Here is a 27104-nt window from a genome sequence, read left to right on the forward strand (position 1 = left end):
ACCACAACTACTGCACTGAAACAGGCGATTCTTTAAACAGTACGCATTAGCCAATATGTACTGGAAAAAAATAGTAAGCATTAGGCAATGTGCGAAATTATAATGTCTATATAGATGAGGTGACCTATGATGTCACATGTTTACATTTAGACCGCCCTCTGTTGTTTCAAAGCAGGCAAAATAACACAGAAGTGTCTATGACAGACCACATAAATCTCTTTAAAACTCAACTTTTAAAAACCTTTGAAGTTTTGTGTGATATTATGTATATAGCTTGATGCATTTATAAACAAGATTGATACCATTTTTTGTATTATTTGCTTTGAAACCAAAGTTAATGAATAAAAATCAACTTCTTCCATGTAAACTATAGTGTTTTGTGCCTGACAGTTTTGATCACAGACCAACAGAGGGCGTATCAAATGTAAACACATGTCACCTCATCTATACTGGCATATGGATAGTAGCATTCTTTAATGCTACTACCGTACAATTCTCGTCAGCATAGAGTTCCGTTAAAATATGATGTGGAAATGTTTCGGGAACCAGCCAGTTTTACCAGTGATAACCAAGATGGCGATCTCCATGCACTGACGATCGAACACGAAATCGGGTAGGACCCTGTGCGGAGAGGTACGTAGTAGCAGCTTTTCCATGTAATTTATCTTTTCTGTACGTTTGTCGTGGATATACCTAAGGTATAATTATAATTGTCATTTTGCGCGGTTTTGATCAGGCACAACCACACAATGATGTGAATGCGTAGCCTCGGGAATGATTGAGGGTGCCGAATTCTGCGTACTTGTGTACGTACTGCATTGTAGGGAATAGGCTTTTTTAATACCCAATAGAGGCCGTCAGCCTTTCGCCATCTTGTTGGTACAAATGATACGCGGTTGCATGCGTCGGACACTACGCGCAGGGCGCAGCTTGCCACGCAACTGTTATCGCGCATTGGCATGGTGATTTTGCTGTTCACCCATGGTTGGAGATCGAACGACCATCGCACCGTGGACCCTCCAGATGGCGGCCTCTGGCGTCACGCTGACGGCCTCTATTCTCTCGGTCGGGCTCGCCCTAGGACTCTGGCCATAGTATCCGCTTTTACTTCCACTAGGGCCAGAGGCACTTACATTGAAAAATTTGTTGGAGATGCTTGAACGATCCAGTACAAAAAATCAATGCTTGATCGATCGAGCGAAATTATACAAATGTGTGTCAGGTCACTAATTAACATGATAAAACCCACTTCAGAACACACAATCACCAGTCATTTCTAAAGATGCATTTATACTCAATCGCTTTTGCAGAAATCTGAATCGCACACATGATCAGTGTACTAAATCGCCGTCGTATTTGCCTGCTGAGCATGCGCATGAATCGCTGTTTTTCAAAAGCGACACGTAGGCCTATATTGACTCCCTCTGTCGGTCAACGTTCTCTAGAATTGCACACATAACTTGTGCAGTTAACGACAATGATTCAGTGTGATGATGAGTAGGCCTAACCTATGGGTATAAACTATAAACACAGCTTTACACAGTGACTAATTTACATAGGCACAAAAGACATGAAAGACCATGTTCATGTACTGTTACTCAGCCAAACAGGGCAGAGTACATTGTAGGTCCCGGATGTTCGGTACATGTTCCTATCTCGTCAACGTTATACCTTTCCAACAAGGAAAGAGATACGTAAAAGCTTAACGTCTAGTCGGGGCCACGTCACATCCATTTATGCATTGGAGTGAAAACAACTTACCTGGTACAATTCTCTTGGTCGGGCTGACGGCACAAAGGGGAAATAGCCTTGTAAAACCAGTGTGCGCATGTGCAGCGCATGTGCAGTTCCCCTTTCTCGAGCTGGTTGCTATGCACGCGCTTGTGCAAAGGGGACGAAGGGGACAATGTTCCCGGATGTCCGACCGAGTGAATACTCAATCATGTCAATAGTGTACAGGCCAGGGCAAAGTCAAAGTGGCAGAGCAGAGTTCAGCGAATGTTGTTTTCACTCCAGTGCAGTGCTATTGTCCGCCGGTTCATGCCCGGATGTCCGACCGACAGAATACGCATCATACACTAGAACATGGAAACATTCAAACATTAAAAGCTAGCACACGAGATCAAATTCAAGGAGTACCGGTACTTCTACTTCTACTTCTCTGAAAATACTCGCCAACGCCTGCTCGGCAACTAAACAAGGGTAGTATTTCGTGATCCTATCATCTTCTTTTTATGACATTTTTCAGTAGATATCCATGAAAAAAGCTTATTCCCAAAATTTAAGTTGATTCCGATTTTGTGTTTGTGAGTTATTTTTTGCATGATTATGTGTACTGCTCCATACTCCATAGACAATGTTACATGGGTCAAATCAACAGTGGTCGAATCCATGGGTTCCTACACTTCTACTTCTACTTCTGTACTCGGTAGGTTCCACATGTGGATATATAGCCCAGGGACTTTGTCCATGAGTGGTGCAAGAGTGAGTGTGTGTATTAATACAAATACAGTGTGCGAGTAAAAAACCAATAGCTGCAGACTAGATTGATGCCGCCACAGCTCCCCTGAAAGTCTCAACAGACGGTGAGAATAGGATGGTGCCGGGAAGTGAGTTCCACCACAGTCTGAGGGCCAATGACCAAATTTCACGATATCTTTGCTAAGCGAATTAATCTGCAAGAAATATTTTGTACATAAACATTATGTAGCCAGAGGTTTCCAGTGCTATAAAAATCTCAACTTTTTTTTTTTTTTTTGGGAGATGATGATGTATGGCTCAAAATTTGGACTGCTCGCCATTCAGTTTACTGTCATTAGGTATTTTGAAACGGTTGATGTTTAATGATCCCCGATTTCTGGTCGATTATTTTAGCTGTGTCACGTGCATGATGTCGATGCGGGTGGGTACCAGCCTAATTCACTAAAAATTCAGTTTAAAAAACATGATCGCCGATATTGATGTGATGCGGAATCCTATGCAAGCGATTATATTTGGCAAAATTTGACCTTTCTAGGCAAGTTGACAAAACTGATAAAATATGATAAAAGACAGTCTTAATTAAGTATGTGCATCGCTTTTGGTGTTTTGATGTTTTGAGAGACTGTGAGGGATCCCAAACAACAGGTGACGTAGCCTATTCTTGACGGTCTTAGCCTTATACGTTGGACACAGGGTTATAGCTAGCTAAATCTTAGTGCCGGGTGAAATTTATATGAAATTGTAAAAAAATTGAAATTTGATAAGAATTTCAAATTTTGTACTGATTGTTCATTAAATTTGAAACATTTGAGACTGGAGTGCCGGGTAATTGGGCTCAAAATTAACTTGAGTGCCGGGTAGAAATTAAGAGTGCTGGGCGGGTTCGCCCGCCACCGCCTGGCGTAGCTACAACCCTGGTTGGGCATGTCAGATAGTATCAGTTTGTGAATGAGGACAGTTCCTTGTACTAGATGCATCTTATAAATTCTTAATTTATCAATAAGAAGAATGCACAATTGCTATCAGTAAAAGAATGCATTGCTAGTCATGCTAGTTAATAAACATAAATTTAGTTACACATGACAATTGACAAACATTATGTTTTAGGGTATTTCGTGATCCAGCCTCATGGCCGTCATGGGAGCCTCATTCCCCATTTTTCTTTTTTTTGTTGAGATTTTTATACCACTGGAAACCTCTGGCTACATAATAATTATGTCCCGGGTTTATGTATTGCAGATTAATTTGTTTAGCAATAATATCATCAAATTTGAATTTCGTTCTGGTATACCAGAGACGAATTTCCTGATGCCGCCACTGGGATATACCAGAGAGTAAAAAACTCCGGACATTTTTAGACTTGTTTAGACTGCGGAACTCAGTCTCCAATGATAGTCATTTATCTATTGGCCGTTTATGACCAGCATTTGGACTGGGGAGTTCTTATGCTACATTTTCCGAAGAGCAGTTTCTGACCATTGATAGCTTAGCCTTGCTTTGGGATTATTGGGGCAAAGGACCGTTATCTACAATATATATGAATCCTTTCATGACCACTGAAGCATAGTCAAGTCTGGGAATGAGACTCAGTATGGGGGGTGGCCGTAGGGGCAAAATAAGGAACTACGTCACGCTATTTTTTGACCTAGGCTACATCATTTTTAACGCATGCGTGTTCTTCAATACAGCTTTAGTCTCCTCCACCTTACAGCACGGGACGGCGGAGGAGAATGCTAGCTGGTCAGACAGTTTAATTCTATCAAGCATAATACCTGAACCAACACCGTCATTTGATTGATTCACTACAGAATATATTGTATACCGGTACTCAAAATATAATTTTACAATTGTAAACCTATCAACTTCTATATTTGTGTACTAAAATAAAAGGACACATGAATAACATCATGTAGAAACAAAATGGCCGCTAATCCGCCTATTGTCTAGACCTAGGCTACATCTTCCGGTTTCGTTACATCATTTCAGATGCCTATCCCGACTATATCCCTGGGACACTCAGCATAAATTGCGGAATAAATTGAAAGACCATGTCACTCTCGACAAAAGAATGTCAATGTATGCATGCATGTCAAAGGTCATAAAACGCCAATTTGGTGTTTGTTATACACCCAGAATATACCGTACATGTACCTTTTAAAGGCCTATGTCTGGACTCACTCATCAGTCACCAGTCCTACATGTACGCCATACCTTACACCATACACTTAACGATTTGTGCAGGTCAGTACAGACAAATCCAACTAGCCAAGTCATGGTCAGGATTTGGTCGACCATTATTGGGTCCACGCATGCACCAAACAGGGTGGATTAAACCAGCTTGAAATTCGATGTTAGATTCTTTTGTGTTGTAAACTGTCATCATTCTTTTGTTTACGTGTAACACAGGTGATAGAATGCAGTTTAAAATACCCTCCAAGGCCGCATCATTTCACATTTTAGGTGAGATAGAGCGGCGGGGACCCAGGTAATGGCTGCCATTGAGGTGTAGGAATGCGTGAAATTGGATTCGTCTATATGAAAAATTTCATCAAAATTTGGTCAACAGTATATAAAATTGGTACCCACCTTATTGTGCTTGCTATTTTAAGACTCATTTGAAACAAAATCAAGGACCTAATGGGAGTGTCCAAAGTATTAAAAGTCACTAAGTTTACCCGAAGTCACACACAAAGATAAAAACACACATAAAGGCTCAAATTAAGTTAAACTTCCAAGACCTGGCGCAAGCAAGCAGTGAGCAAATAAATACTAAGAGAAGAAAAGAACACCACTGTTTCTATGTTTTTCTTACAAAAAATATCTCTTGTGATTTTTAAATACTTTTTAATCTGCCGGTTGAACAGGGGTCATAAGTATTCTTGAATATTAAAAAATAGGGTCTATGATTTGTGTGTGGCAGTGGATGGGGGTGTGTGTTGAAGAAACCCACTGTAAATTACCATTGCAGGATTTTCATTTCAAGACACAGATAAAAAACGCATATATCTCATTGGACTTTTAGGCCTCACCTGCTACAGGAAACAAACATGTTTTTTTTATTTTTATATTCAAAGTTCTAACTTAAAATAAATTAAAATCTAAATTTTAAAATATATATCTATGGTTGACCAAAATGACCAAATATTTTTTGCGGAAGACCAGATTTCATGACCTGGTCATCCGCTGGATGACCTGATTTTTTCCAAATTTGCACACTGGTATCTTTAGAAATGTGGGATTTATTAGTGACACTTTTGTACTGGTTCAGTAAGCATTGAAATGCTTTCAACTTTTGTACTGGATTGTCAAGCATGTTCTACAAGTGTTTCAATGTAAAGTGCCCTGGCCCTAAGTAAAAATGGTTAATATGTTCTAGGGCTAATTGTATTCCTGACTGTTCACTAAAATGTTAAACTTTGCCCATGTCAAAGGTCAGGTCAAATTTAAAGATGCTGCGATGGAACTGTAATTTAGGAAAAACAATCTCATAACTTGGGGAGTATAAAACCACAAAGGTCATCTGAGGTCAAAGATCAGGTCAATTTCAAAGTTGCTCCAATTGGTTTGTAAGTCGGGGGAAAATGATCCCTGACACTTAACTGCAAAAACCATATCAGCGGCCACCTGATATTTGTGTTTCTTGAAGTAATTTTGAGTTCTTAATATTAAACAGTTGAAATCTTTTTAAATCAAGCTTTAAAATGATATATAACTTGTCATAGTTGCTTGAGAAATAGGTGCTCAAAAAGCCAATTTCTCTAAAATGTCTTTCTTTTGCTGTTAAAATATTATTGCAAAAAAAATAATAAAATAAGTTTTCAAAAATGTTTTCTGAAAGCTTTTTATACCTTACATTTTTTTTTTTTTTTTTTTTGTTTGCTGGGATGTAATTACAGAGTTGTATCTTTATTTCTTGTTTTTACAGGGCTAACATAAAAAACATGACTTACAACGGCATGGAGGTTGCATATTATGCCACAATCGTGATGCCCATTGCAGGAGGTAATTAAATGATATTAATGTCATCATGATCATTTAGACATGAAAGTGTCAGCCACAATACATCAGGACTGGGCTCCACCATGATTGTTGACACACACTATTTTAGCTGGCCTGATATCACTTATGGAGCGCTGCCTGTTCGTGGATAACATTTTGACCGTCGGTTGCTTTGGTGTTTTAGAGGAAAAAGAGGGGGGGAAAAGGAAAAACAAAACAAAACAAAAACTCATTAGTCTGAGGAACCATTTGATTCACATGCAATACAACACATATGGTCGCATGTCATGAACTGGCCATCTTTCGTGTAGCATAATGTAAAATGAGAAAAAATCACCAATTTTGATTCACTTACACACCACCTTTAATGAAAACATTTTAGACCATTAAAAGTATATGTTTCTGGAAAGCTTATATTACAAGGATGCCGAATCAACAAAGTATAACATAATACAGGTGGGTAAGAAATATACAAGGTGAAACAACAACAAAATTGCATCTTTCTTGTCATGATGAACCCCTTATTTTTCTTTTCTGAAAGCTATGTACATGTAGCTCAAAATAAATATGGATTCACAAAGACATTGCATGGGCCCTTCAAGCAAATTAGGATAAAAGAGTTTGCTATCCCTTGTGTTAAACATACATAGTGGTCAAAAATTGTAAAATAATTGTACAATTTTAATGACATTATCAAATCAAAACTTTTTCCCTCCATTTCTGGCACTAAAACTAATAGCATAATTGAATTTCTCTTCAAATGTCCTTTCAAATATGTGTACTTTTGAATAAGCAGGGTGACTCTGGCAAGAGATAAGCCACTTAGAAATGTCGGAGTGTTACGTGCACACTTTGTACAGTAACATATAGGGAAAACTGTCTTAGCATTTAATTAGGCAATTTATTAGTTTGTTATATTTGATCTACTATGAGGTAGATCTACAATCCAGGATGATATATGTTTATTCCCATTTCTCAAAAATTATAGCGCATTGGTGACAAGTAAGATATGTAGGGGCAAGGACTACAACTACTGCACTGAAAATTCAGCAATTCATTTCAAATAGTTATTGATTTATTGTTCAAATATTGGCTTTCCCTCATTTTTGACTGTAACACCACAACTGTTGTCTGTGCTGAAATAAAATTTCTAGTGCAGTAGTTGTAGTCCTTGCCTCTATAATATACATGTACAATTGTACATATCTTATTTGTCACCAATGCGCTATAATTTTTGAGAAAAATGCAAAAAGTGGCACAAAATTCGGCAGGGGTGTAGTACCCCCTTAAGATACAAAGGTTTAATGTTGGCCATATTTTCTCAATTTTGTGTACAATCCTATGGGGCTCTCCCACCCCGGATCCTCCATTGACACATCTTACATACAGTCAATGGCACACATACAATATAATGATTGGCTACAAAAACAAGCACCAAAGTAAATCAATATCTGAAGCAAACAGTTTGCATGAAATGATTAGATCAATATCAGCTATGGAAGATACTTTTGGCCGAGATTTTCATTGATTTATCATCATTAGTGGCATGTGGGGGGGGGGGGCTGCTTTGGGGTGCTCAGGTGTATTTTTGGGATTTTATCCTTAAAGGAGTATTTCGTGATCCTAGCATCCTCTTTTTATGACATTTTTCAGTACATATCCAAAAAAAGCATATCCCCAAAATTTCAGTTGATTCCGATATTGCGCTTTGCGAGTTGTGCATGATTATGTGTATTACACTGCTCCATAGACAATACGTTGTAATTTCGTTCTGGTGCACCAGAACGAAATTCAAATTTCACGATATCTTTGTTTAACGAATTAATCTGCAAGAAATATTTTGTACATAAACATTATGTAGCCAGAGGTTTCCAGTGATATAAAAATCTCAACTTTTTTTGAGAAAAGTGGGGGATGAGGCTGTGGATCATGAAATGCCCCTTTTAGCTCCCTACATAACTCTGAAAGGCTGTCCGAACCCCTCACAAGAAAAGATGCTGGACACGCCGGTGATCATGCAATATTATTCAGAATCATTGATTCTAATTCTAAGTTTAGGGAACTGTATAAGGCCAAAAAAACCAAGTTTGTTTCCTGTAGCGCGCACAAATTTAGTTTTTGACAGCTTATTTTGCGAATTTCAATTTTTTTCCGCAATAAACCGAAAAAAATTCCCAAAATAATATTAATATATATAACACTACTGGAGTAAAGACATTAAATCGATTAATTAGATCAATAAATGAGCGTATTGAAAAACTACCAGAGATCAATTCTTGAATATGAAGAAATATTATTTTTTTTGGTGTGTGTTGGAGAAACCCACTGTAAATTTCCATTCCAATTTGCAGCAGAAATGGTATTTAAATTGTTGTTTATTTTTCATTTCAAGACATAGCTTTAAAAAAAAAAAGCTTTTTAAATGCATTTTGCATTTGACTTTTTAGATCTGCTACAGGAAACTGTTTTTTTTTTGTCATAATAAAGTTAATGTTTCATATCAAATGTTAAGATATAATTCAAAGTGGGGAAAATGTATCAAGTTTCTGTTTTCACCTTTCCTTTTTGTTCCTTTTCTCTACAGAAAGCATACTAATAATGCATCGTAGTAACGGAGAAGATGGTTAGTAAAATGATGAATACAGAGAATGTGAAGAAGCAGTGGGGCAATTTAAGAGTAAGTGCAATCGGATGTAATGATACTTTAGAAGCAAAAGAAATATGAATCTCAGAACATAGAAATTAGACGATATAGGTTCCAGTGTATAGGCTTTTGATCAATTTTTTTATTTTTTTATTCTTTGTCAAAATGTATGAAACAATATTAGCAGAAAGTCTTTTTGTCATTTTATGGCAAGTAGTTGCAGTGCATGAGCTAGAGCATTTGTGCTCATATATTGAAAAAAAAAAAGCCAGGGAAAAGTGTGGGTGGTATGTGAGATCCCATGCCTCATTGTAGTTTATTAATTAAATGAGATTCTGGTTATAGATAAAAAAAATTGAAGTACTCACTGAAATATTTCAGTTCCAATCAGGAACCTTGTGAAATTTTTGGCACTTATTTTTTCAGGCAACCTACAAAAGTGGCGACGTCATCACAGCCACCTAGGACTGCCGACATCTAGAAACACCACTTACAGTCATTGCAGAGTGAACAAGGTTCCTGATTGGAACTGAAATATTTCGAGTGAGTACTTCAATTTTTTTTTTGATCTGTAACCAGAATCTAATTTAATTAATTGACTTTTGAACGATCCTGATGAATCTCATCAATAATCTCATTGTAGTTTGTTTTATGTGCATGATTTTTCAGTGGGGGGCTGGGGGTGAAATATTTTGTTTTTTGCCTAAAATAATGTCTAGGTTAAAATATAACTAAATAAATGCAGCACGTATGGAAATATCAATGTGCCCATTTCATATAAGATCGATGTATCAGCATGCAGAACTAAACTGTATTTGCCAATAAGCCCTTTGGATGGTATATGGTTAAGCAAAAATTACCAAAGCTTGAAAAATATGGTACATTTCTTGGTAGATTGTACACTGATGGCCTAGTAGCTGTGACCCCAGATCTAAGTTCATAGGTAATAAAAAGCAAAATATGTACATCATTGTTTAGTATAGTCCAATTATCACTAATGTGGTAGCTAGCTATAATTTGCAATGATACTGGCTTTAGACACAAGTCTTCACAATGCACATACAATCAGTTCAGGTGGGTTAAGGGTTGTCAGAGTGAGTAAATGAGTGTTGGAGGATTAAGAGGTGCTATCATAATGTGAAGTGTGTTGTATTATGTTAAGGGGTATCAAGTAATAATGTGTGATTTGCATAAAGATATTGATTCATATGTTAGTTTTCACTGATTACATTGTCCCCATTTAATTTTGAGCCTAACAAACGAGGTAAAATGAAGAAAATTGTTATTTCATTCCAGCGCATACAGTGCGTGTATTAGCTCGCTGATTGTATTAATTACTGGGGAGCTTTTACGCAGCTGGGATGTATAATATCAGACGTACAGTATGAAGATAGTGATATGTACACAATTTATACATCACTGATTCATTGATACATCAGGCTCATCACTCTGCATTACAATCATGCAAGTAGAAATTCAAGAAAAATTGAGGGTGTTGCTGTGGAGCAAATCACACATTATGGCTCTAACCCTAACCGCCTTTGGCGACGGGAAGGGAAAGAAGGAAGGAATAAAGAGAGAAAAGAAGGAAAGAAGTTGTTTGCTCTGGGTGGGATTCGAACCCGAGACCCCTCGCATGCCAGGCACTGGGTCGGCGACACTTTGCCACAGGTCTTGGGCTTCGCTGGCCAGCGAAACCGTGCCTTTATATCACTTAGGGTGATTGCGTCATCACACCACATGGGATGCTTGCACGAACAGCGCATATATCAAGTAGCATTTTGTAGTATACCGTCCTGTTAGGGTTAAGGGGTGTATATGATATTACAATTGGCTAAGGAGTGTTATGGTGTTTTAAGAGGTGGCACGTTTAAGGGGTGTCACAGTGGGATAAGGGTCTGTTATGGCGGGTTACAGTTCAGTGTTGGCAAATATGTGTGTTGCTCAAACACAGAGTGCCATCTAGTTGTGTAGTAAAGTAAATCATAATTCATAATAATGCATGTTTTTTAGTGATTTTGGTCATTTTAGCCAAAAATGGACCCTTTTAACCATTTTTTTGCAATTTCTTACATTCCAAAAGTTTGAATTACACTTAAGGTGGTACTACACCCCTGGCCATTTTTTTGCCTATATTTGTATTTTTCTCAAAAATTATAGTGCGTTGGTGACAAGTAAGATATGTATATTATAGGCGCAAGGACTACAACTACTGCACTGAAAATTCAGCAACTCATGGCAAGTAGTTATTTATTTATTGATCAAATATTGATTTTCCCTTATTTTTTACTGTAACTCCACAATTGTTGTCTGTGCTGTGTAGTAGTTGTAGTCCTTGCCCCTATAATATACATATCTTACTTGTCACCAATACGCTATCATTTTTGAGAAAAATGCAAAAATAGGCACAAAATTTGCCAGGGGTGTAGTACCACCTTAACTTTATTAATAAACAAGGCTTCTTTAATTTTAGGGTATTGAGAGCATTCAAAGAGAATGCAATTTCCATGGCAATGGCCATTAATGCTCACTTTAAGCAGTGTAAAATTTCCCAGTAAAATTCACAAAATGGGTGTAAATGGCTGTTTCCATGGGAATTTTCTTCTCTTTGAATGCTCCAAATAGCTTAAAATTCAAGACATGAATAGCAATAATATAGAGTGTAATTCAAAGTTTTATAATGCAAGAAATTGGAAAAGGCAACATTTTAGCCAAAATTAACAGAAAATATGCAGCAATTTAATATAGTGACTTTGACTGATTTTGTTTCCATCAGTGAGTTAAACCTACATGTACATGTAGGGCCAGTCAAACCTCAGCAGGAATTTTCCAAGGGCAGACAATACAAGTCAAAATGTCCACTTGATACACTGGGGTGGTGGTTTTTTTTTCCATTTTAGTTTAAAAATGACACTGTTTCTTGGAAATACGTTTCTTATATATTTCTTGTTTGCAATTAATAGAAGCCAAAGCAATACACAGGGCGTGTGTGCAGCCAATGGTGGAGCCAGTGGAGGTAAGTATTTATGTAGATATGAACTGTATTTTAAATGGAAATACATACTATATTAGCTTATATTCAATCATAGCTTATTGCAGTCAGAATAGAAATTGATAAAGAATCATTTGACCCCACAAACACTATTCATCTGCATTTATGCAAGAAAATTGAGTTTAATGTGCTCGAAGTCCATCTGGGCAAGGAACAAGCAAGTCTAGTGCCACTTGAAACTTGTTAGGAAACTGACTTTCCTTTTACTGGAGGGCAGGCAGTCTGAATCTTGTTACTTTGGGTGGCATCTAGTTTAATTTAAATCTCTCACAGTTTCTTGGAAATATTATTTGAATGTATTTCTTGTTTGCAATTAATAGAACACAGAGCAGTGGCGCATATTGGTTATGTAGTATCAGGCGAGAAAGAAGGAGCCAGTGGAGGTAACTATTCCGGGGGATTTACATTTCCGGTGTAAACTCCCATTTATATTGAATTACTAACCTTTTAGGTAAGTCATCAACCCATTGACTCAACGGGCGAATTTCTCGATAGGCTTAAGGTGGCCTTGAGGCTAAAGCCTAGCCTGCAACCGTGTCCTTTCTTACCAGGTGATTTAATTGTAGGTTGCAGTCGATGAGGCTTAGATGTCATAAGCTAGCCTGCTCTCAGCCCGAGTCTTAACTGTAGCCGGATTTCTTGAATAAATTCAACCTGGTCTTAGAGGCCTTGCAGGCTTAATGCTTGACAACCGTGTCCCTTTCTACCAGCGACTTAATTGTATTGGCAGTTGGAGGTAGATGTGCATAAGCTGTTTTCCGTCACGGTTTACCGTACAAACAAGGTTACCGTTTTATTATCGCAATGATATCAGCACAAAGACTAGCCTAAACCGGCGGTATTATGTTTGGGCTTACACCGTACACAACTTGATGCAAGACTATTTTTTCTCACTTACTTTTTTGTGTCCTTTATGTATTATTTTATTTTCACTTTACTTAATTATTATGAGTCCTGCTTGCATGAATGATATTTCTATGATTATTTTTTTTTTACTTGACTCATTAATTTTTCTTTGCATTTCAAAAGGGTCAAACTGCAAGCCTACAGAAAAGGAAACTCTGATTCCCTAAAAGTAGGCCTAAAGTAAAAATTGTTTCACAATCATACACATGTTTGTCAATCTGTTTCTGATTCAATGATATTTTAAAATGAAAAGTAAAAAAATAACATAATTTAAGGATAATTTTAAAAAAAAAACAAAAACATAACCAAGCATTTGACAACCATCTTGCGTGCTATCTACTGAAAACTGATATTTTCATGTTCTATTTGCGAATTTAGCATGAGTTTATAGCTTATTGCCATCAAAAAATGATGATGATGATGATGATGATGATGATGATGATGATGATGATGATGATGATGATGATGATGAGGATGAGGATGAGGATGAGGATGAGGTTGAGGATGAGGAGGATGAGGATGAGGAGGAGGAGGAGGAGGAGGAGGAGGAAAAAAAAAAAAAAGAATGTTTTGTTTCTTGATCATTCAAATGTTTCAAGAACTGTTCCTTCGGGTATGTTAGCGAAACGTGTCCGTTCACAAATATAGCCATTATTATCATTGAAAGCAAGCAAATCTCAGGCAAAAAAGAGAAAAGCATGGGAGCAAGTTCATGTGGAACGTCAAGGTTTTTGGACATGTCAAATATGGGGGGGGGCAGGAACAGGAAGGAGAGGGTTGCTCCTATTTGTTGACCGTTACAAGTTAGGTTCAAGCCAAGCAGATCAGTAGGCCTTAATACATTGTCTTTACTGAATCGGCAGCGCAATTTAAATTTGGTATCCGAATACTTCAGAAAAGGATCATTCCTCTCCTGAAGATGCTCACGACATTTATTATTATATTTAAAATGTTGAAATGTTCAACTAAATCGAACAATAATTATTACTTACTCTATGTTGAATGAAAGACAGCATCTGTTTCGATTTCTCAAAAATATGAAAGAAAAACTTTGCATTACAATTAAGCAATTTGTCAATTGAAATAGACCACAGCTTACGACCCAAGACCTGCTCTGAGGCAGAGCCAAGAAAAAGCCGCTGTAAGCCTGATCTAACAGGCTTTGCGTGAGACTACTGACTACAGAAGACTGATTTCGAGAAATGCAAATTTTACCGAAGCCTGGGGCTAATCCTACAAGCCTGGCCCACAGGCTAACGAAGCCTCGAGGCTATGGTAGCCATGCTTCGGGGAACATGTTTTCAGTTAAGCCTGATCTTACGACCTCTTAAACCTTGAGGCTAGACTAGCCAACTGCTAAGCCACCCGTCGAGAAATTCGCCCTACATGTACAATTATAAAAATAACCATTTTAGTATTGTTTTGGCCTGTGTAGTAGATCAATGGGTATAGATTTTCAAGGCATGTGATGGTTAATCACTCATTCATTACATTTCATTTGATTAAAAAAGCAATGTGGCCCTAAGGCCAAATTAAGCAATGTTTACAGAGAAACATCAAATATTTATCAAGAAATTGATGAAACTGTAATGATACCATCTAAAATAGGAAACGTAATTAACCTATGAAGCGCTCTGTTGCAAATCCACTTTTGGCTGAAATTGAGTTATTGGTATAATGTTATAAAGATACACTTTTTTGTGGTTGTTTGACTTTCATACCACCTTCCTTCTGCAGATATCGTATTTTTCCCGTTTGGAAAATCTATGGGACATACATACATACATACATACAAGGCATTTATAGGGCCATTTCATAAAGACCATGGCGCCAAGATGGAACACAAAACATTTGAAAGGCAAAATAAAACAGCAAACTGAAACAAAGCCACCAGATTATTGAGGGAACAGGAATGTTTTGAGACCTTTCTTGAAAATTGGCAGAGAAACAGCAGGACGGAGTTCAAATGGAAGTGAGTTCCAGAGTGCAGGTGCGGTGAGAGAAAAACTCTTGTCGAAAGCTGATTGCAGGCCTTTATGGTTGACTTTTAGTATAGAGAGACGTTTAGTGTCCATTGCAGAATGCGAGCCAGGACAAGTTTGGTTGTACAATGAAATTGATTCAATGAGATAATTTGGTCCATATCCATGCAGACATTTTAACATGTAAAGCATGATCTTATATAATTTTGATTTGATTTAATTGTTCGGGTTTGGACGAGCCTGGATAACCCAAGAAAGCCTACATTGAAGCTTATTTCCATTGGGGTCCATTTGAATACCGGGACGGGTTGGGAACAGTCAGGGGTTAAAACCCTACTCTTTTCGAAACTGGCTGCGAGATACATGTACAGTAATGTCTCTCTGCACACGGGACCGACGGCTTAACATCCAATCCGAAGGACAGGGTACTATCATGATTCATTTACACAATTCTAAATGAACCACGGGGAGAGCGGAAGTCTGAATTTAATCTACAAATGCTGCCAATTAATTTCAGATCTTTTTTCCAAGTCCGTATCCCAGTAAATCACCACCACCGGGAATTGAACCCGGGACCTCATGCACTAAAGGCAAGTACCCTAACCATTGCGCCACGCTCTCCCACCAGTACTTGGCTGGTACTGTACAGTACAAGGGGAGTACCAATGTAGTACCAGTACAGTACCACTGCTGGTGGGTAATGTGCAGAAGCATCATTGGTGCTGTGTAGGTATACTCTCCATGTACCAGCCCGCTACCTTGGTGACGGCGTACCTGTGCAGGCAGCCGCAATGGGAATCTTGTAGTCTCAGGCCTTCTAACTAGTTTTGAATAACCCTTGTACATTCAAAGGTGGTGAAGAAAATATGGATGGATGAAGTGGTGAAGCTGTATTTTCCAAGGGCATTGCCCTGGAAGCTTAGATTTTAAAAAAGATGGGTATTTTTCACCCCATTTTGTTTAGATGATGAAGGCATTAATTAAAATTACTGATCACTTCATGTGCCACTTCGACTGACTTCAAGTCTGCCTCTGCCAGTTGAGAGGGCCTGCCCTTATATCATAACTGTGGAAAATATGAACTGCTTTTTTCAGATATGAGGGTTCTCTTTTATAACTCTTCTCTTCATGGTGAAGAAGATATGGATGGATGAAGTTGAAGGTGTTTTTGTCTGTTGAAAAAAAAATGAGTAGATTGAAGGCATTGTTTCTATCTATATGCCTCTCAGTCTTGATCTCTTTACTTCTTTTTTGTCTTCTCTATTTATCTCTCTCGTCATCTATATAGAGAATCTGTTTTTTGGAGTTTTTTTGGAGGGAAGTCAATTTCAGGGAGGGTAACGTACTTTTGCGCAAGCAAACACTGGACATTTTCATAATTATGTTTTTTTTTTTTTCTGGGGTGGGCAACTGGGGAGAAAGAGTTCTGACTGGAGGCATATGCCCCTGGCAATGCCACTTGTTCCTATCTCTCTTTCTCTCATTCTCTCTCTGTCTGTCCCTCTCTTAGTTCTCCAGCTCTCCCCCTCCTTGTGTGCCTAGTGTATTGTTATTTCACTCCAGAAAATTGATTTCAATTCTATTCAAATTCAATTCTTTCTACACCCGGAGTCTTGCTATTCAATTCCAATTCAATCCACCTTGCTTTAGAATTAATTCAATTAGATTCCAATTCAATTTTTCAATTCCAAAATCATTTCATTTCAATTCCAATCCAATGCAGTGAAATTAACAGCTAATCAATTTCAATTCAATTCTGAGCATTCATTTCAATTCCAATTCAATTCCAATTCCAATACAGTTGCAGTTTGCGTTAATTGACTAAAGGCACACTGCAAAAGTTGTGTCTAGAGATTGAACATTTTTTTGTCCTCGATTTGTAAACACGTGTAAAATCTAAACACAAATGTCAAACTTCAAAACATCAAGTGTTTAATATCTAAACACAAGGCATCAAATTACTAAACATGTTTAGCATTTAGACATGTTTACAAATCGAGGACAAGATGGTCTCTAGAATGGTGTTTAATATCTAGACACTGTTTTTGCAGTGCATGTTTTAAATTTTACTATCAATTTTATAACACTTGAGTCAGCAACACAAAGTCAAAATCAAGTACACTACTTGTCACAAAAGCATTTCAACAGAAGATACTTATTGTTATGTTAACTCACTTTTCACATTCAAACAATGCGAGTGATCCTTGACCTCTGGGTCCTATTTTATGAAACTTTGGAACTTAGTTCTTAGGTAACTGACTTCCTAATATTTGTCTTAACTTCTTGTCCACCATGCACATTATTTTCTAAACTTAAGGTGTGTGGTACAATCGATAATGAGACCCTGTCCCCACACTGACCTCAAAGATGTCAAAAATCAAGGTTTTGATACTATTAGATAGCCCCTACTTGTCTCCTGCTCCTCCTAAGATTTTACACCCAAAATCCTTGTACTTTTGAAAAGTGTGAAAAAAGCTGTCAAAGATAAGCATTTTCTTTTATGGTTTTCTCACAATTTGTTCAAATGTACAATGACTCTTGAGCATAAAAATTAAGAGCTTGAGAAAAATAGGGGCTTTATATATGATCAGTGCCAAAAGTTTGAGATCTTTGGCAAGTGGGCGGGGGGGGGGGGGTCTCATACTCACATTATCGATCATATCAAGCAATTTAAAACATTGGAAATGCTAAGAATCAATTTGCATCATATTAGAAGATATTAGTGTCTTTATGAACATAGAACCTATAATTTTTCCACATGACAAGAGAGACAGTATATATTTTTCTAAAGACAGATTAAGAAGAACAAGTTTAACTATACCTGTGTATGAGAAATGATATCATACTTTTAATTTTCTTCAATATGTACAGTGTATTTTTAAATAAAAGCTTTCCAGAATACTTAGTTAAAATATGTTTTGTAACACTTTATGTTTATGTTTTGTACCAGTTTATGGTGACTGCTGTTTCTTTTTTATTTATCATGTTTAGTTTGTTTAAATGGAAGGGCACTTTTTACAGAAATGATCTTGTGAATTGAAATGCTGAATTGAAATCAAAGCTGAATTTCATTTCAATTCCACTTCATTCTTCATCACTCAACATGATTTCAATTCCAATCCAATTCAATTCTTCATTGCTCACGATGATTTCAATTCCAATCCAATTCAATTCATGCCCAAGCCCACTCATTTCGATTCCAATTCAATTCCAATGCATTGCCATGACAATCGCCCTAAATTCATTTCCAGTCAATTCGATTTCAATGCATTGAATTAACATTAGCCCCCTAGTGTTGTGTGTCGGTGAGTTGCATACCCACAGTGTACAAATATAAGGTGCAAGTAGTACAATTATTTTCCTCTTTTCATATTTTTTCCAGGTGACACCTCTTGCAGCCCTAAGATCGTGCCATGCACCGTGATGTTAACAAAGCATTGTGCCATACATGCACCGTATTAAGCTGTAACTATAATATAGGTATTTATGTTGATCTGTGACAGTATTTGGCTTATTTTGTGTTTGCAATGTTTTGTTACTATAATAACATTATAATGCTCTTATGCCAAACAGAATTGCATACTAAATCACATGGTGACAAATTCCAAATAAAGGTTAAGGTACATTTTTCATTTATCATCCCAGATGGGGTAATTTTAAAAGCCAGTTTACTAAAATATCTATGTACCATGCTAAAAAGTGTCTGCAAATATGCTCAGACTGAAAATCACGAAATGTCCTTTCAAAGTTTTATTTTTGTTGTTGGTCATCAGGTGACACCGCATAAAGGTCTTTATTTCAAAGTGAAACTCATTTCTATGTACAATAATAAAATTACGCTATGATCAGCTCGTAATAGGCAGGACTTGTAACATCATGGATTGATATAGAATGGCGTACGCATGCATAGCTGGCTGGCGCAGCTCCACATACATGAACTGCACTTTTCATACTAATTTAACATGCTTTTTAAAATTAATTTGGCACTCTATGGTCCCATATCATGCAGTATTAAAAATAAACAAGTCTTGCCTATTTCAAGTCGACTATAGAATGGAGATAGCTATACATATTTGCTGTACCCATCATGATACTATATCTGACCGTATATTTGAGATCAAATCATACAGTTAACTTTTTAAACTTGCCATGGCAAAAGTTTGTCTATTTTTGTCATCAATTGCAATGAACAGTAGTTTTGAAAACACCAAAACTGAATATAGTAATGGGCCAAATAGTGACATGCTTTACACAGGATTGAATAAGGATTATCACAGCTCAACAGTTACTTATTGATTAAATAAACCTCTTTTTGATTAGTACTTTCAAGGATTTGAAAGTCCACTTAGTCCCACAGTCAAATACCATGAAATCAAGAATTCCAAAATTTGATATATTTTTTATGGGAATGTCATCTTAAAGGTGATACTACACCTCTTGATAAATTTGTGACTATATTTTTGCATTTTTCTCAAAAAATAATAACACAATGGTAACAAAGGTTATGTATATTTAGGGCCAAGGAATCCAGTTATATACTGGAATTTCAGAGACTCAAGACAAGCAGCAAGTCAGTGGCATGGGTCATCACATGGGGGAGCACCGACCATGATGGGGGCACCGTATCTGATTGGGGAAGGGGGGGGGGGACAAGCCATTTTTTGGCAATTTTCATATGGGATTTTTTTAATTTCATGACGCTACGCCCCTGCAACAAGTTATTTATGATAAGAAGAGAGGTACTGCTAGAATGTACCTCATTTCTTAACATATATAATGAACAACTTGTCTTGAATCATTGAAATTTCAGTGAATTGGATTCCTTGCCCCTATAATATACATAACAAGAAGAGTGGTACCGCTAGAACGTACCTAATTTCTTAACATATATAATGAACAACTTGTCTTGAATCATTGAAATTTCAGTGAAGTAATTGGATTCCTTGCCCCTATAATGTACATAACTTTTGTTACCAGTGTGTAGTTATTTTTTGTAAAAAAATGTCAAATTAGCCACAAATTTATCAGGGGGTGCAGTACCAGCTTAAAGGCCTACAACTCAAAAGACGTGTCTGGCAACTTGTTCCGGATGTTGTTGGAGCTGGTCACATATACTTCCATACATAGGTGGAATTTCACCGTGAATGCACGTTCATGGTTTTTAAGCATTCATTCCCTATTAGGCTAAAAGATTTGTCTGTTAATTTTTTATTCCAATGTGGTATGCCATATTTTAATAAACAATGTGCAACAAAACACAATTTTAAGGGTAAAAAAATTAATAGTTTGTCTATTATTAAAATTTTAATCCAATGTAGTATGCCATATTTTAACAAACAACATTATAAGAAAATACAATTGTTAAGGGAATTTGAGTCACTATGTGTGCAACAGACAGATTATTGTGTCACACAATGCAAAACATTAGAAAGCAATTCATGGTTAAGGAGTATTTCGTCATCCTAGCATTTTCAGTATCCATGAAAAAGCGTATTCTTAAAATTTCAGTTTATTCTGATTTTGCATTTGCGAGTTATGCATGATTATGTGTATTACACTGCTCCATATACGCCACTGTGTTGTAATTTCATTCTGGTATACCAGAACGTAAGGCCTAAAACAAAAACAATTGTTTGATTGGCACAACACGACTGACCTTAAAAGTAGGCCTGACCCAAGCTTTTTGGTTGTTTTTTTTGCAAAAAAAGAATAATAAGTAATACAAATAAATAAATAGATAAAGTTAAAAGTAAAAGAAATAAAAAAGGTTCCCAAGGCCCCAAATTTACACAATTAACAGCTTTAAAAGTTTAAAAAAATCCCTGCCTACCTACCCCTTTTTTAGGTTACGCCAATCAAACAATTTTTTTAATACTTGTGATATTTCTGCTTAACGAATTGATCAGGAAGAAATATTTGGTACATAAACATGATGTATAGAGACAAAGCTTTCTAGTGGTTTTAAAAAAGTTTTTATTAGAAAAGTGTGTATATGAGAGGATGGGGGGTAGGGGGCTATGGATTACAAAATCCCCCATGTTTTCCTTGTTAGCTGTTGTGGATTGGTCAAATCATTGTATCATGTAAATAGTAATGACCACTGGCATTTGTTGCAGCTACTTGAAAACAGGCATGATGAAGAATAAAAATACCACAGTTGCACTTTTGTATGTCTTATGGTTCTTGAGTTCTGATGTAATGATTGTCAAAAAGAAACAGCTTCATAAAACAACCTATATCTCAAGAACCACAATACCTTAAGCAATTTTTGAAAGTGCATGTTTTGCATTCCATACCCATTAAAGTCTTAAGGTGTCATTTTTCATTAACCACTAATCTAAACAATGAAAATTTATTTTGGGGGGAGTTGAACATGTTGAATGACCATGAATACCCCGACATGCTTTAAGACTATTTAGAGTTGTCATAATCTTTCAACTTACATGAATTGTCATTGTCTAGATTAATTCATGTACTGTGGTTCTTGAGATATGTGTTGTTTTATGAACCCGCTGCACATCAGAACTCCAGAAACCACTCCTTCAAAATTAAGTGTAACTGTGATATTTTAATTCTTCATCAAGCCCGCTTTAAAATAACTGTGTAACAAATGATGCCAATAAATTTTCACAGGATACAATAATTCTACCAATTCAAAACAGCTCTCTCGCAGGTTTTCTCCGGGATCTCCAGTTTCCTCCTGTAACGCAAAAATCGGTGATTAGTTGTTTGGTTATCAAAAACTTCCTTCACCCAATGAAATTTGGGGAGCTGCACAGATAATTGGTGAATGTTACAATCTAAATGCGGATTGGTGCGCGCCGTTCGGCAGCAACCTAGTTGATGCGATCTGATTGTGATGATTCACCATTGCAGCGAAATTACAGCGCTTTGAGTCCTCTAAGATCTGGAGAAAGGCGCTTTATAAATCCAAAATTTATAAAATTTATAGCTATCTAATCCAACTCGCATTTCTTTATTTGTCTCAAATTAAAAATAAAAATGAACTTCAAGGATTTCAAACAATTAAAAAGGTGTGGGCTTTAAATCAATATATGTGTATCAGAAAAGAGACAAACTATTAGTTTCTGTTACTACATTTGTAGTCAAAATGTTACTAGTCAAAATGATCTTGGTATCATGGTCACTAATAATTTGAATTGGAAAATGCATATTAATCATATGATTTGCAAAGCTAACCGTATTTTGGGCTTGATCCGTCACACTTGCAATGAGATAAAAGACCCCCTTACTCGTAAAATTCTTTATTTGGCTCATGTCAGACCTATTTTGGAATACGGGTCAGAAATTTGGAATCCATCTACTAAGGGTCTCATTACTGCCATTGAAATAGTTCAAAGGCGTGCTACCAGATTCATCCTTCAAAGTTCTGCCCCCTATGAAGAGCGTCTTTCTGAACTCAACCTTTCTAGTCTTGAGGACCGTCGCAAGTTTAAAGATAACATCCTGCTCTTCAAGGGTTTACATGGCATGTCTTTTATCTCATTGCAAGATAGAGTGAATTTCGGTGGCACTGAATCCATTTCTTTAAGATCCTCTGACTCACCTACAATTATCCCAAATAAGTGCAATACCAATATTTTCAAGCAGACATTTTTTAACCGTGTGTACAACTCCTGGAACAACCTCCCTGCTGACGTCAGGAACGTTCAAATTTTCAAATATTTTAAATCCGAGCTCCTTAATTACTACATCTCCAATTCACCTGTCAGTATCCATAAATAATTTCATCGGGATTGTTCATTATTCACAATTTGCAAATGTTTCTTCTGTACATGTCCAGAAATGCTTCGGTATGGAGGTCCTAGGCATGCCTCAGTGGCGTTTCGTACTGTACTGTGGTGCTTTCTCAAATTGATGCCACCAACGTCAAGTTCCAGCAGGAATCAGACGAGGAGTGTGAGAGTTAATCAGTCAGTTTGATATAGTGCTACGGTGTGGTGCGGGGCGTCGTTGGGGTGTGTAGGGGATCTTTGTGCCGAGGTGTTCTTGGATTTGTGCAGGGGAACATTTGCAGATTGTGAACTTATCAGTTTTCCTACCTTGTGCAATTTCACTAATGTTTATTGAATTACGCGATGTCTTTTGGCAACTCAATTTTAGTATTATATTGTATTTTTAATGTATTTTATAGTGTTTTTTAAACATGTTTATAATTATGTTCTGTGTAATTTTAGTTCTTTCTTTTTGGTGTGTGTATAAGGGCCCCCATCCAGTGGGCCTGCGTGCCTGTTCGGGGTTGCCCTTTTGCACCACACACCGCTTTTTGATATATATTTGTGCAATAAAGGTATTAAACTAAACTAAAGTACCTTTACCTTGCTGACCCACACTGGTGTTGGTAACTCTTCGATGTACCAATGAACATGTGAACATGTTCAGTTGTGTGAGATCAACATTGTGCCCACGCTGACAAAAAGTACTTAGTGAGAGGAAACCTACCATAATAGCTAATGTATGGAAATAATCCAATATTGGAGAATATCTAGAAGCAAAGATTCTTAGCTGCTCAAGCAATTGCTATAAATGTCATTCTGTTTCTTTCTACATCACTGATAAGATTTTAACTCTTTGTTTCTGTTCATTTGTGACATTATCAATATTATTGTAAACAAATATTGAATATTTTTATTAGTTCAATAGGAAGAATATTTTCATTCAGTGAAATATTGTTCCATTCAACTTGGCAAAGCCTCATTCAATGGAACCGTGCATGTAATCATAAAAATTCAATATTGCACAAAATATTGGCTAAATATACATGTAGCTGATTGCTCACATTTAGTCTCATGTATATTGTGCCTTTGCAGTATGACCTCCCTGTTTAAAGCATTTATATTAAAAGTACTTTAAGATGCTCAATTAAATATTCTTAAAGTAGGTTATCAGGGGAACAAGATAGACCTTGCAGTGTTTGGATTCGAGTTTTGAGTCTGAAATACAGCTGACACATATTCGTTGGTGAAGGTTTACACTGGGAGAATTAAAGGGGCATTTCGTGATCCACAGCCTCATCCCCCCACAAAAAAGAGATTTTTATACCACTGGGGTACCTTCTGGATACAGAATGTTTATGTAGAAACTAATCTTGGAAATGAATTTGTTAGACAAATTTGAAAGTTACAACACAGTGGCCCATGGAACGGTATAATACACATAATCATGTGTAACTCGCAAATGCAAAATCGGAATCAACTGAAATTTGGGGAACAAGTTTTTTGTGTGGATATCTGCTGAAAAGTGTCATAAAAAGAGGATGCCTGGATCACAAAATAAACCTTTAAAGCACCTGTTCTCTTATTATTAAGTTCTCAAAACTGCCAAAATGTGAATTTGGCACTTTAGTTATGAGGGTTATGCTATATGGAAAAGTTATATGTATCACAGAAAGAATCAAAGAATAAAATTGCTTCATTGAAATGTAAGTTGATAGTTTTATTTGTACTTTATACTTGTCTTGTTGTAGATTTAGCTAAACATTTTAATTTTCATTATTCTCAACATTATTATTCCAATAATGACAACGTAATGAAACAATGTATTGGTCTATTCAAACTAGGACAACCATTGAGTGACACCCTTTTCCTAAACTGTATTGTGCAGACATTGGGAACTTTCTTGAAAACAAGTCACAATTAACTATTTGGAGCCTGTTGCAGTGAAAAAGACCCTCTAGCCCTGTTAGCAATGAAATAACCTCATTTAGTTACCTAGCTCTGTCCGTACCCAGGCAGTCAGCAGAGCTTCTATTTTTGTTCTTCTTAGCAAATGTTATATGGCTTTAAGCAAGTAGAGCAAAGTGCACTGATCAATACTATAATTATGCTGTGTGAAGCAAATTGGACATATGGTTTTCTTCATAAATCAATTTATATTTTTGTATCTTATTGTTATTATATTGTCTAGCCATCATTAAACCTGCATAATTCTATATTATGCAAATTAGAGGACAACTTGATTATGTAATATATAAGAAACCCTTTGACCAAGTTTCAAGGCAATTGTATGCACGATAAAAATACCATGCACATTATTGCATGGAATTTAGCCAAATATTGGCAAAAATACAATTATGAACCTTTCCAGTCAGTTAGCTCATTAACTTCATTGATTATTGATAAAAACAATAAGATACATGGAAAATATAAATTGATGTATTATGAAAACAGCTAAGGCAATAAAAACAAATTAGTTTGATCTTTCAATTGACTATCAATGTTTGGCTGATCGATATCATTTATGAAATCAATAAATTGACTATTGTTAATTGTGATAACATATGAACCTCTTTGCATGTTATTAATACTGTCCATGTTATTCATATTGACCAATACAAATGTAACATTAATTCTCATTATTGTTAGTTCAAGCATTGAAGTATCATTGACGTTTGATTCAGAGATCAAATAAATTTGGTTCTGAAGCCTTTAAACAAACTGGCATAGTGATCAGTTTACGTTATGGTACTCAATTATTCAATTATACCTAATTTCCAGAAACATCCACATACCACTTTAACTGTCTATGAGTGTCATGGTCAAAATGAAATCACGAGATGAAAGAAGGATTGTTCAGCTCTGAATAGAACTACAAATCTTGCACGGAGTGATTATATTTTGACAATTACACAAGTTTAAGACAGTTTGTTTCATCACTCATACTCATACATTAATTCTATTACAGCAAAATATGTTAGGAAATACATTTTTTCACCAACCATTCATTTATGAGTTAAAAAATATCAATTAGTAAATGCGAGGATCACAAAGGATACACGCCTAAGAAAATGTGTTTGTCAGGGTAATGATGAGTGTAATGATAACGCCTCGATTTAGTAAATGTGTGGAGGATGTACATACACCCTCTATGAATTTCATATATAAGAGCATTTAATTACATGTATATATATTGATCCCAGGGAATTGAACATTTTCATATTAAACACAACAGGATATCACACAATAATGGTTTACTTCGCGAGGGCAGCTTTAGCAGCCCGAACGAAGTAAACCATGCAGATGCGAGTTGTTAAACGGTGATGAAAATGGCAAAACATGATTGAATCCTTTCCAACAAAGATCGTCTAATTCACAAGATTGTATTGGTCATTGCTACTCAACCTTACAAGAAGATTGTTGATTTCTCTGTTGCATGATATCAGCAATAAAACTACAAAATAAAACAGCAATGTTTAGCCACTTTCTCCAACTGAATTCAACATGTAAACCAAGCTCCGGCCATGACAAATTTTATGCGCTCAGAGCGTAACGCGTATGCGCACTTCCGTTGTGTTCAGTCACGCTACATGAAAAGTGTGGATTCATCGCGGATTAACAACATTTGGCTCAGGGTACAAAGGCATAGGAAGAGTTGTTAAATACATTATCAACAATATATGGATAAAAAATCATGATTATATCAATTTCATATTCTTGATTTCAGATGTACAATTCAAATCTGTCTTGGCAAGGCACTGGCATCATCAACATGATGAGGCATCTATTTTGGCATGATCTACAAATGTATAACTGTGTGTGTAATTATGTCTGCCCTTGGAACAAACACTCGCAAATCGCAATTCAAAGCTGCACATCCCATGGCAAGCACACTGATGTAATTGCCTTGCCAATGAGATGGAAAACATACACAATACAATTGCATGTATCAATTGGGGTGGTTGTACATGAGCTTACATGCATTGCAATAAAATCTTTTTATCTTTAAATCATCATAATTATGCATTGCTTCTATAATTATGCTCATTCTGTTGTTGCTCACTGAGAATGACATTATAAACAGTTTAAAAAAGTAAGGCCCCCCCCCCCGACATTTTAGTATAATTCAAAAACGGCTTGATAAATTATCTTGTTATAAAGTTTGGAACATAGATGAATTAGTTTTGCATCAAGTTAGCGGTTTTTGTTGCTACTTTTGATCATAATCATTGCAAAATGCAGCCATTTATGAACTTTTTGGCCCCCAAAAAAATTGCATATTTCTGCATAGGCTTGAATGCTTC

At 36.5% G+C, this 27104-nt stretch overlaps 1 long non-coding RNA gene across 2 annotated transcripts; it reads left to right on the forward strand.

Annotated features, from left to right (window-relative positions):
- Window positions 1–455: 455 nt before the first annotated feature.
- Window positions 456–24510, forward strand: LOC140168595 (uncharacterized). Of its 2 annotated transcripts, XR_011861239.1 has the most exons (7): window positions 458–633; window positions 6407–6483; window positions 9065–9157; window positions 9551–9667; window positions 12088–12140; window positions 12497–12559; window positions 18447–24510. It is a non-coding gene; the product is annotated as an uncharacterized lncRNA (long non-coding RNA). The 2 variants fall into 2 exon arrangements; XR_011861240.1 differs by lacking the exon at window positions 9551–9667 and having other exon boundaries at window positions 456–633.
- Window positions 24511–27104: the final 2594 nt, after the last annotated feature.

This window comes from Amphiura filiformis, chromosome 13 (genome assembly GCF_039555335.1).
Source record: "Amphiura filiformis chromosome 13, Afil_fr2py, whole genome shotgun sequence".
NCBI lineage: Eukaryota > Metazoa > Echinodermata > Ophiuroidea > Amphilepidida > Amphiuridae > Amphiura > Amphiura filiformis.